This window comes from Gopherus flavomarginatus, chromosome 1 (assembly GCF_025201925.1).
Source record: "Gopherus flavomarginatus isolate rGopFla2 chromosome 1, rGopFla2.mat.asm, whole genome shotgun sequence".
NCBI classification, from domain to species: domain Eukaryota; kingdom Metazoa; phylum Chordata; order Testudines; family Testudinidae; genus Gopherus; species Gopherus flavomarginatus.
The window spans coordinates 371,561,334-371,571,027 of NC_066617.1; the positions used below are offsets into that span (position 1 = coordinate 371,561,334).

The 9,694-nt window shown below is 45.4% G+C and overlaps 2 pseudogenes; one reads left to right on the forward strand and one right to left on the reverse strand.

The window, feature by feature from the left end:
• Positions 1 to 202: 202 nt before the first annotated feature.
• LOC127044274 (olfactory receptor 52E2-like) lies at positions 203 to 1,133 on the reverse strand (annotated as a pseudogene).
• Positions 1,134 to 8,484: 7,351 nt separating this feature from the next.
• LOC127057519 (olfactory receptor 52P1-like) lies at positions 8,485 to 9,423 on the forward strand (annotated as a pseudogene).
• The last annotated feature ends 271 nt before the right edge of the window (positions 9,424 to 9,694 follow it).

Consider the following 9,694-nt stretch of genomic DNA (forward strand, 5'->3'; position numbering starts at 1 on the left):
GGTTATGGTCAGAGAGAGATTCAGGAACAGAGAGAGCAGTGCTTGGTCATGGAGTGATAAGACATTAGGTATGAGGAACTTCTCAGACTGTGAACCTCTACAATGCTGAGCTCAGCAAAACTGGCACAGAACACCCCTTATTGATGAGGAGATCTCCTTTCCCCCTCTTGTCACACAGATTTAAAGTCAGGGCAGCAGGTGATCACCTTCTGCAGGTGTATTTCCCCAATTTCTCACGAAGCTCTTGGGTTTTGACCCCATAAATGATAGGATTGAGCATGGTGGAGACAAAGAAATAGAGGCTGGCCAAGATGATGTGAACATGGGGAGCGATGCCGTGACTGAATCGGTGGGTTAGGTTCGAGAAGAGATTTGAAACATAAGACATCAGCATCCCACAGATGTGGGCTGTGCAGGTGTTGAGGGCTTTTTGGTGGGATTTCTTGGAGGAGATTCTGAGAACTGCCCTGATGATTAGACCATAGGACAGGGCAATGAGTGTCAGGTCTAAACCAGTACATACAAGCACTACCACCAAGCCGTACATCCTGTTGACTGTGATGTCCCCACATGACATCTTTGCCACAGCCATGTGGTCACAGTAAATGTGGGGGATAATGCGGTTGGCACAGAATGGCTGCCTGCTCAGGAGCAGGGGCAGGATGTAGAGAACAGCTCTTATCAAACCCACTAGCCCTAGCTTAGCTATTCGTGCATTGGTGAGGATGGTGGATTATCTCAGAGGGTTACATATGGTGGCATAGCGATCAAAGGCCATTGTGACGAGGACGGCTGACTGCATAATAGAAACTGCGTGAAGGAAGAACATCTGGGTGAGGCAACCACTCACTGTAATGCCATTCAAATTGAAGCAAAATATACACAGTGCCTTTGGCACGACGGAGGTAGACATGCCTTAGTCTGTGACTGCCAGCATGCAAAGCAGCAGGTACATTGGCTTGTGCAGGGTCTGCTCTTTCTATACAGCAGAGAACTGTGAAATTTCCCAACAGGCTGATAAAGTAGAACATAGAGAAAGGGATGGAAATCCAGACGTGAGCAGCTTCCAGTCCAGGGATGCCCATGTGGATGAATATTGAAGGGTCAAAAGGAGTGAGTGTTAATGCTGCCATGAGGTGGTCGAAGCATTGATCGAGCTCAGAAATGCTCAAGGTGCCTGTGAAGGGAGAGAAGCACAGTGAGGGGTGTCATAGGTTTCACCCCCACTCTGAACCTTAGAGTATAGATGTGGGGACCTGCATGAGAAGCCCTAAGCTTAATTAGATCAATATGCTGCCACCATCCAAATATTTGAGTCATTTGGAAAACTCTGTCTTCCCCCTCAAAACCTTCCCCTCCCTGGGTAGCCTTGAGAGACTCCTCCACCAATTCCCTGGTGAACACCGATCCAAACTCCTTGGATCTTAACACAAGGAAGAATTACTCCTTCTCCCTCTACCCTTCCCCCCCCAATCCCTGGTGAGTCCAGATCCAATTCCCTTGGATCTAAAAACAAGGAAAAATCAATCCGATTTTTTAAAAGAGAAGGCTTTTAATTAAAGAAAAGAAAGGTAAAAGAAAAAAAAATCCCTCTGGGAGATAGCATACAAGCTGATCTCACAGACAATAGATTCAAAACACAGAGGACGTTCCCCTGGGCAAACTTCGTACACAAAAGAATTCCCAATTTGATTATTCCCCTAATGCCAAGCCAAGTTACAAGAAGAAAAATAAACATAAACCAATTTATTTCCTTCCTTAATACTCGCTACTCTGATAAGAGGCTAGTTCCTCGATCTTTTCCACTCTGGCCAAAACTGAAACTGACTCTAAACAAAGGAAACTTCCCTCATTCCTTTTGAAACATCTGGTTATGACAAAGGGGTTACACACTTTATATCAATTAGTATAGTAAATATTTTATAGTTAACACCAATCTAGAACAGGGGTGAGCAGTGAGGTGACAACATTTGCAAACGGCACCAGATTATTTAGGTTATAGTCAAGTCCAGAAAAGTCCTGAGAGGGAGCTAACCAAGCCAGGTCAATGGACAGCATAATGGCAGATGAAATTCGATGCTCTGTAGACAAACTATTAAAACAGTTTGAGCTGCCAGATATATATCCACTTTAGGCCTCCAAAAGGGATACTGGCAAATACCTTTGATGCCAGAATCCTGGCAGAAGAAAGCCTTTTCCACGCCCTTCAGCCTGCATTAAGTCAGGATCAAGTCATTTGGCCTCCGCAGGGTGACAGTGACTTTTTGGATGGGTGCTATGCAGCGGCACGCTGCTATGATAAATTGAAAATGGTTTTTGGTCCTGTATCTTGTGGCAGCACCCCACATATTGTGCAGATGGCAGTATATTACACACAGAAAAGAAAACCACCATCAACTGCTAGGCTGAATTGTCTGGAAGACTCAGTTTGCCCTGGCATTTTGAGCCCCTGGGATCCGCAAATCATTTCTTCACTCCCAGGGGAGGCTCTCAGGCTGAAGTTCTTCACAGTCTATTTTCTGCTCTTCCCGCTACTCATGGAGCTGAGGGAATTGTCTGGGAGTCCAGCCAACCATACAGTCTGGACGGACTGTACGGGGGAATCATAAAGGTCTCTGCCCCGCACACCGAGTGTCAGACATGTGAGATTCATACACTGATTCTCAGGGCTCTTCCTTCCTGTCGAAGTAAGGAGATTTCCTCTCTCTAATGAGCGAGATTTCAGTGAGTTGCCTGTTTCTGCATTAAAGTTAGTGCTAAGGGCTTAGGAAGAGTTCCTGAGTTGAAGTCAAGAACCACCTTGGCAGGAATTCACCAGGACAGCAACTTGAAATGTTCAGTATTGTCAGAAACACCAAGGGATTTACCTGGTAACCCTGGAGTTACAAATGCTTTTGAAATAGTTTAGAAAAATATTTGTTTTTTAAGATCAGTTCCTCGTGTCTTACTGTGTCCTTCTATCTGTCTCAATAGATTCCTTTTTGGGGTTTATGTGGATTTTCCTCTGGTTCGCTCATTTTTTCCTGTTCAGGAACTTCACTGTCCTGTTAAGAACTACAGCCAAAACCTCTGCAGCAGACATTTGTGTGACCAGAGAGTTCACAAGAAGAATGTGCCACACACTGGCCCCAGAAATGCTGTTCAGGCTGATCTCTCCCTTTTCCTTGGTGGAGGCAGACAGTTAGTTTAACCTAGTCCGAGGAGATATTTCTGTGAGCTGTGGCTGTGGGGTCTGGAACATGGTTTTGGTCTTGGGTGAGGGGTATCGCTGTGTGGCAGGGCTGTAAGTTGTGGGGGTGCGGATAGGGATGAACAAGCAGGCAGCACTGAGGGTTATTGGGGTGGGGATAGGGGTATACACGGACAGGTAGAGAGCCCAGAGGACCGGGGGGCAACCAGGGAGGTTTACGTAGAGAAGCAGTTAGCCCTGAGGGTGTTGGGCAGGCAGGGGATGTCTACGGACAGGCAGGTACTGCTTACGTTTTTGGGTCAGGCAGGGCATACATATGTAGGCTGGTAGGGCTATGGGTTGTGGGGGCAGGGAGGGGATGTACAGGTACAAGAGAGCAGTGCTGGGGGTTCTGGGTGTGAGGAGTGGCAGGTAGTGCTGGGGAATGTGGAGGCACGCAGGGGGTGTACATGGACAGTTGGGCAAAGCTGGAGAACATGGAGGCAAGCGGGGGGTGTAGATAGACAGGCGGGCAGAGCTGGAGGTTGTGGGGCTAGCAGGGGAGTGTAGATAGACAGGCAGGCAATGCTGAGGTTTGTGGGGCAGCCAGGGGGTACCTAGAGAGGTGGGAAGTGCTGGGGGTTGCAGAGACTGGGAGCAGCATGTACATGGAAAGGGGGCAGTGATGCTGAAGTTAAATTTTTCTCTGTGATTGTTGGACCAAGGCCAGAGCTGGGTCATTTTCTGGCCCCAAGTGTATTGGTGAGGGGATCTCTGAGTCTCTTTGCCCTACCAAGCCACAGAACTACAGCCTGGGTGTCACAACCTTTACTTAATTTTGTTTCCAAATGTAGTTCTTGAATGTTAATTATGTAACTTCTGGTATTTCACTGGTGGAAAGAACCATTGATCTTTGTTCCTCAGCTGCTTCAATCTTCCATCATATTCTGATCCCGTCTGTACTCTCCTTCCCAATCCCAGGCTGCCCTGATTACAACAGTACGCTGGACGCCAATGTTATCTCCACTCTCGCCAATCATTCCTGGCTCCCACAACCTCCAAGCCAACCGACATTCCCCACAGCTCTTCCTCTTCAGGGAGTGAGGTGCTTCCCGTCACACTTGCTCCCTTGGCAAGGGGGAGATCAGTGAGTCTGTCTCACCTGTGAGAAATCTCACACACGACACCTATGCTGCTTCTCTTGGAGCACCCATACACTGCATGCTGCTTTGGGGGCTGCTACACTTTGCGAGCTGGGAAGTATGCAATTTGCGAGCTTGGAACAATTTGCGAGCTGGGAAGTATGCACATAATATAACGAGAGCGGGCAGCTCTGGGACATGTGAGGGCCTAGATAAATACAGCTGCCATGTGGGCCACAGGGACACAGACGATCAAACCAGGTGTTGTCAGACACTCCTGGGGTGGTGCTCTGTTCTAGTCAATGTTGATATTACTCAGCTGCGTGCGTGTTCCCTCTGTGTGCTGCCCTAGCTCTGCGCAGAGAGCTGACCCAGCAGACCCCGAGAGAACCCCCAATGACCACAGATGCTAGTAAGGTACGAAGGCACCCGGGACAGGTTTATTGTCGAAGAGAAACACAGTCTCCAGCTCCCTGGCACAGAAGTCCAAGGTGCTGCTATACACAAGTAAAAACAAGTTACACATCACTCCTGACATATTGAGGTACAACCCATCTGCCTAACAAGGTACAACCCCTCTACACAGTAAGGTGCCACCTCTCACCTTGTTCATGTTGGTTTGAACAAAACAACTCTATCCCTCGTATTCCTCTTTTGGCCCTGTCATTGGGATGGGTCAGCTTGTTCCTTGTTATCCATGTGGAGTCTACAAGTATGCGAATGTTCTGATCTCTGGTGTCCAGCACCTTTTAGGTATGTCTCTTTGTGCAGCATCAGCCCTTTCCTTGCCAGCTTCTGTGAGCAGGGCCTGCCTCTGGCTCACAGCTTCACTTTGCTTTATGTGAGCAAAGTCTTGGCCATTACTTTAGTTCAGGCCTTAGGCCTCATACTGGGCCTCTGATAAGGGTTTATGTTTCAGGGCCTCCTCTTACTACACCAGGATGCTCTAGGACCATTTGCTGGCCATCTCTGTTAGTCAGTTTGGGTGAGGGTTGTACATTCATTCCTCAATGCGGAAACTTTACAGGTTTTAGTCATTATATGTCTCACCTAAAATGTTCATCCATGCAGTGTCACGGGCTCCGTCTGCCTCAAAAAACCCCCACACCCAGTGTAAGATTTCCAAGGTACCACAATCACATGATAATTTCTCCTCATAGGGCTAAATTCAACACAGTCATGAACAGAAAAAAAGGCACGAGCTTGTAGGTAAAATGCCTCCAGCTGACTCTGGACATGTTCATAGATTCCAAGCCTAGAAGGAACCATTGTGATCATCTGATCTGACTTCCTGTAGGGTACAGGCCAGAGAAATTCCTGAAAATTATTCCTAGAGCAGCTCTTTTAGAGGAACAACCAACCTTCATTTAAAAATTCTCCATGATGGAGAATCCACGAAGACCCTTGGTAAATTGTTCCAATGGTTAATTACATTAATCGTTTAAAAATGCATGTTTTATTTCCAGTCAGATTTTATTTAACTTCATCTGCCAGGCATTGGATCATATTACCCTTCTGTATGGTAGGCAAAAAAGCCTATTAAATATTGGTTCCCCATGTAGATACTTACAGACTGTTATCAAGTCACCCCTTAATCATCTTTATTAAATTAAATAGATAGAGCTCCTTGAGTCTATCGCTATAAGGCAGGTTTTCTAATCTTTCAATAATTCTTGTGACTCTGCTCTGAATGCTCTTCAATGTATCAACAGCCATCCTTAATAGTGGACACCAGAACTAGATATAGGAAAGACTAATAAGGGAACAAGATACTTTCAAAGTTGGGAGGGGGGAAAACAGTCTTTTGTCCGTCTGTGTAGGATTTTTCTGGACAAGGAGAAGGAACCATCCCACTCCTAACAGAGTAGTGAGTAATTAGAGAAGGAATGTATTAAATTAATTTTATTTCTATTTGTAATTTCTTTTGAAAAATAGAGGGAGAATCAAATTGGGTTTCTGTTTAACTTTAAAGTTTTGCCCAGAGGGAAATCCTCTGTGTTTTGAAATTGTTGTCTGTGAGATTATCTTGCTTCCTTATCTCACAGAGGTATTCTTTTCACCTTTTTTCTTTAATTAAAATTCTTCTTTTAAGAATCTGATTGATTTTTCCTTGTTTTAAGATCCAAGGGGTTTGGATCTGTGTTCACCAGGATTTGGTGAGGGAATTCTCTCAAGTCTACCTAGGAAAAGAGGTGTAAGGACTTGGGAGGGAGGAATTAGTCTCATTCCTGCCAGGAAATGAGGGTTAGGGACTTAGGAAATATTTGGGGGAAGGCAGAATTCCATGTGGTTCTCCCCTAAGATTTAAATTGCTTGGTGGTGGCAGCCACTGTAACCTAAGCTAATAAATAAGCTTAGAGGAGTCTTTCATGCAGGTCCCCGCATCTGTACCCTAAAGTTCAGAGTGGAGAATAAACCTTGACACCCTACAAACCTTGTTCAGTCATTGCGCTTCCCATGATAGTCCCCAATCATGTGAGCATCCTCTTGATCTTGTTCCATGAGACATGGAGAACACATTTTCGATCTAGTCTCTACCAGTCACTATTTTGTAGACTTTTCTCATATCCAATCTTATTCATCTCCTTTGTAAAGTAACTATCCCAGTCTTTTCAATCTCTCTCTTAAGAGAATTTCCCAGGGTCCTTCATCATTCTCATTGCCCTTGTCTGAACCCCTCTAACTCTGCAATATCCCATGTGAGAAGGGTGCCCAGTTCTACACAGAAGAGTACAGAGGAGGTTGAAATATTAACTGGCTAATCTCATGGCATTGTATTTTCTATATGATTCCCCATCCTATGCCTCCTGGACGGCAATGTTTTGCACTCTCAGCAGGGTTTCACAGAGCTGTATACAATGATGCCCAGCTCCCTGTCCTGAGCTCATACAGTTAATTTAGAACCTTGTGTCATAACATATTCCCAGATTTGGACCTTAGCGTCCAAAATATGGGTGTTAGCATGAAAACCTCCAAGCTTAGTTACCAGCTTGGACCTGGTAAAGCTGCCACCACCCAAAAAATTAGAGTGTTTTGGGGCACTCTGGTCCCCCCAAAAACCTTCCCTGGGGACCCCAAGACCCAAATTCCTTGAGTCTTACAACAAAGGGGAATAAACCATTTCCCCCCCCTTCTCCCTTCCAGGTGTTCCCTCCCTGGGTTCCTGGAGAGATACACAGAAGCAAGCTCCGTGAATCTAAACAGAGGGACTCCACCCTTCCTGTTTTCAGTCCTGGAAAACAGAAGTACTGAGAGCTAATCTCTCTTCCCCCCTTACCCAGAGGGTATGCAAAGTCAGGCTAGTAAATCTAACACACACAGATTTCCCCCTGACTTCTTCCTCCCACCAATTCCCTGGTGAGCTACAGACTCAATTCCCTGGAGTTTCCCACTAAAGAAAAACTCCAACAGGTCTTAAAAAGAAAGCTTTATGTAAAAAGAAAGAAAAATACATAAAAATGTTCTCTCTGTATTAAGGTGACAATTACAGGGTCAATTGCTTAAAAGAAATATGAATAAACAGCCTTATTCAAAAGAACACAATTCAAAACACTCCAGCAACTACACACATGTAAATACAAAAGAAAAAACAATAACCCCTATTGTTTTATGATCTTTGTACTCACAACTTGGAAACAGAAGATTAGAAAGCAGGAGACAGAAAAATCCTTCCCATAGCCGAGAGGAACAGATACAAGACAAGAACAAAGAACTCACACCCAAAACTTCCCTCCACCCAGATTTGAAAAAGTCTTGTTTCCTGCTTGGTCCTCTGGTCAGGTGTTTCAGGTTACTCCTTTCCAGGTGAAAGAGACATTAACCCTTAGCTATCTGTTTATGACACCTTGTTAGGTGTTTGAGGAGAACAAGCTTTTTCCTCCAATGGACATACACATTGCAGTTTTTGACATCGAAGTTCATCTACCATCATGCTGCCCATTCACTTGCTGGTTAGCTCCCGCTGAGGACTTCTCTGGACTTGCATATGACCTAAATGAACTGTTTCCATCTGCATATGTTGCCACCTCACTGCTCAACCCATTCTTGATTGGTAAAAGCTATAAATTACTTACTGTCTTATTTGTTATAAAGTGTATGACCCCCTCGCTGTGTTTATCTCCCTTCACAGGCACCTTGAGCCTTTCTGAGCCTGATCAACGCATCAACCACTTCATGGCAGCTTTCAACCTCATCCCTTCTGATAGTTCAATTTTCATCCTAATGGGCATCCCTGGCCTGGAAGCTGCTCACATCTGGATTTCCATCCTTTTCTCTATGTTCTACATTATCGGCCTGTTGGGAAATTTCACTGTTCTGTTTGTTATAGGCAAAGAGCAGACTCTGCACAAGCCAGTGTACCTGCTACTCTGCATGCTGGGGCTCACAGAAATCAGCATATCTACCTCTGTCGTGCCAAAGGCAGTGTGTATATTTTGCTTCAATTTGAAGGGCATTACTGTGGGTGGCTGCCTCGCCCAGATGTTCTTCTTTCATGCAGGCTCTATGATGCATTCAGCTGTCCTCCTGACAATGGCCTTCGATCGCTGTGTTGCCATATTTAAACCTCTCAGATATGCCACCATCATCACCAATGCATGAATAGCTAAGCTGGGGCTCATGGGTTTGATAAGAGCTGTTCTCTTCATTCTGCCCATGCCCCTGCTCCTAATCACGCAGCCTTTCTGTGCCAACCACATTATTCCCCATATGTGCTGTGAACACATGGCTATAGCAAAGATGTCGTGTGGGGACATCACAGTCAATAGGATGTATGGTTTGGTGGTAGCCTTTGTATTCATTGGGTCAGATCTATTGCTCATTGTCCTATCCTATGGTTTGATCATCAGGGCTGTCCTCAGGAACTCCTCTAAGAAAGCCCACCAGAAAGCCCTCAACACCTGCACAGCCCACATCTGTGTGATGCTGATGTCTTATCCTTTCTTCTTTTTCTCCACTCTAACACATCGGTTCGGTTAGGGCATTGCTCCCTACATTCACATCATATTGGCCAACCTCTATTGCTTAATCCCCCCCATGCTGAACCCTATAATTTATGGGGCCAAAACTAAAGAGCTTCGTGACAAAGTGGGCAAATACATCTGCAGAAAGTGATCACCTGGGTACACTGACTTTAAACATGCGTGACAAGAGTGGGAAAGGACATCGCCTTGTTAATCAAGGTTGCTTTGTCCCAGTTTGGCTGAGCTCAGCATTGTGAAAATTCAGAGTTTCAGAAGATCCTCACATCTAAGATCTTATTACTCTATCACCAAGGACTGCTCTCTCTGTTCCCTCTCTCTGACCATCACCTAATCTCTGTCAGTATCATCCATCATGCTTCACCTCCATCCACCCTGTCATTTTACCTTTCCATGACTTCCAG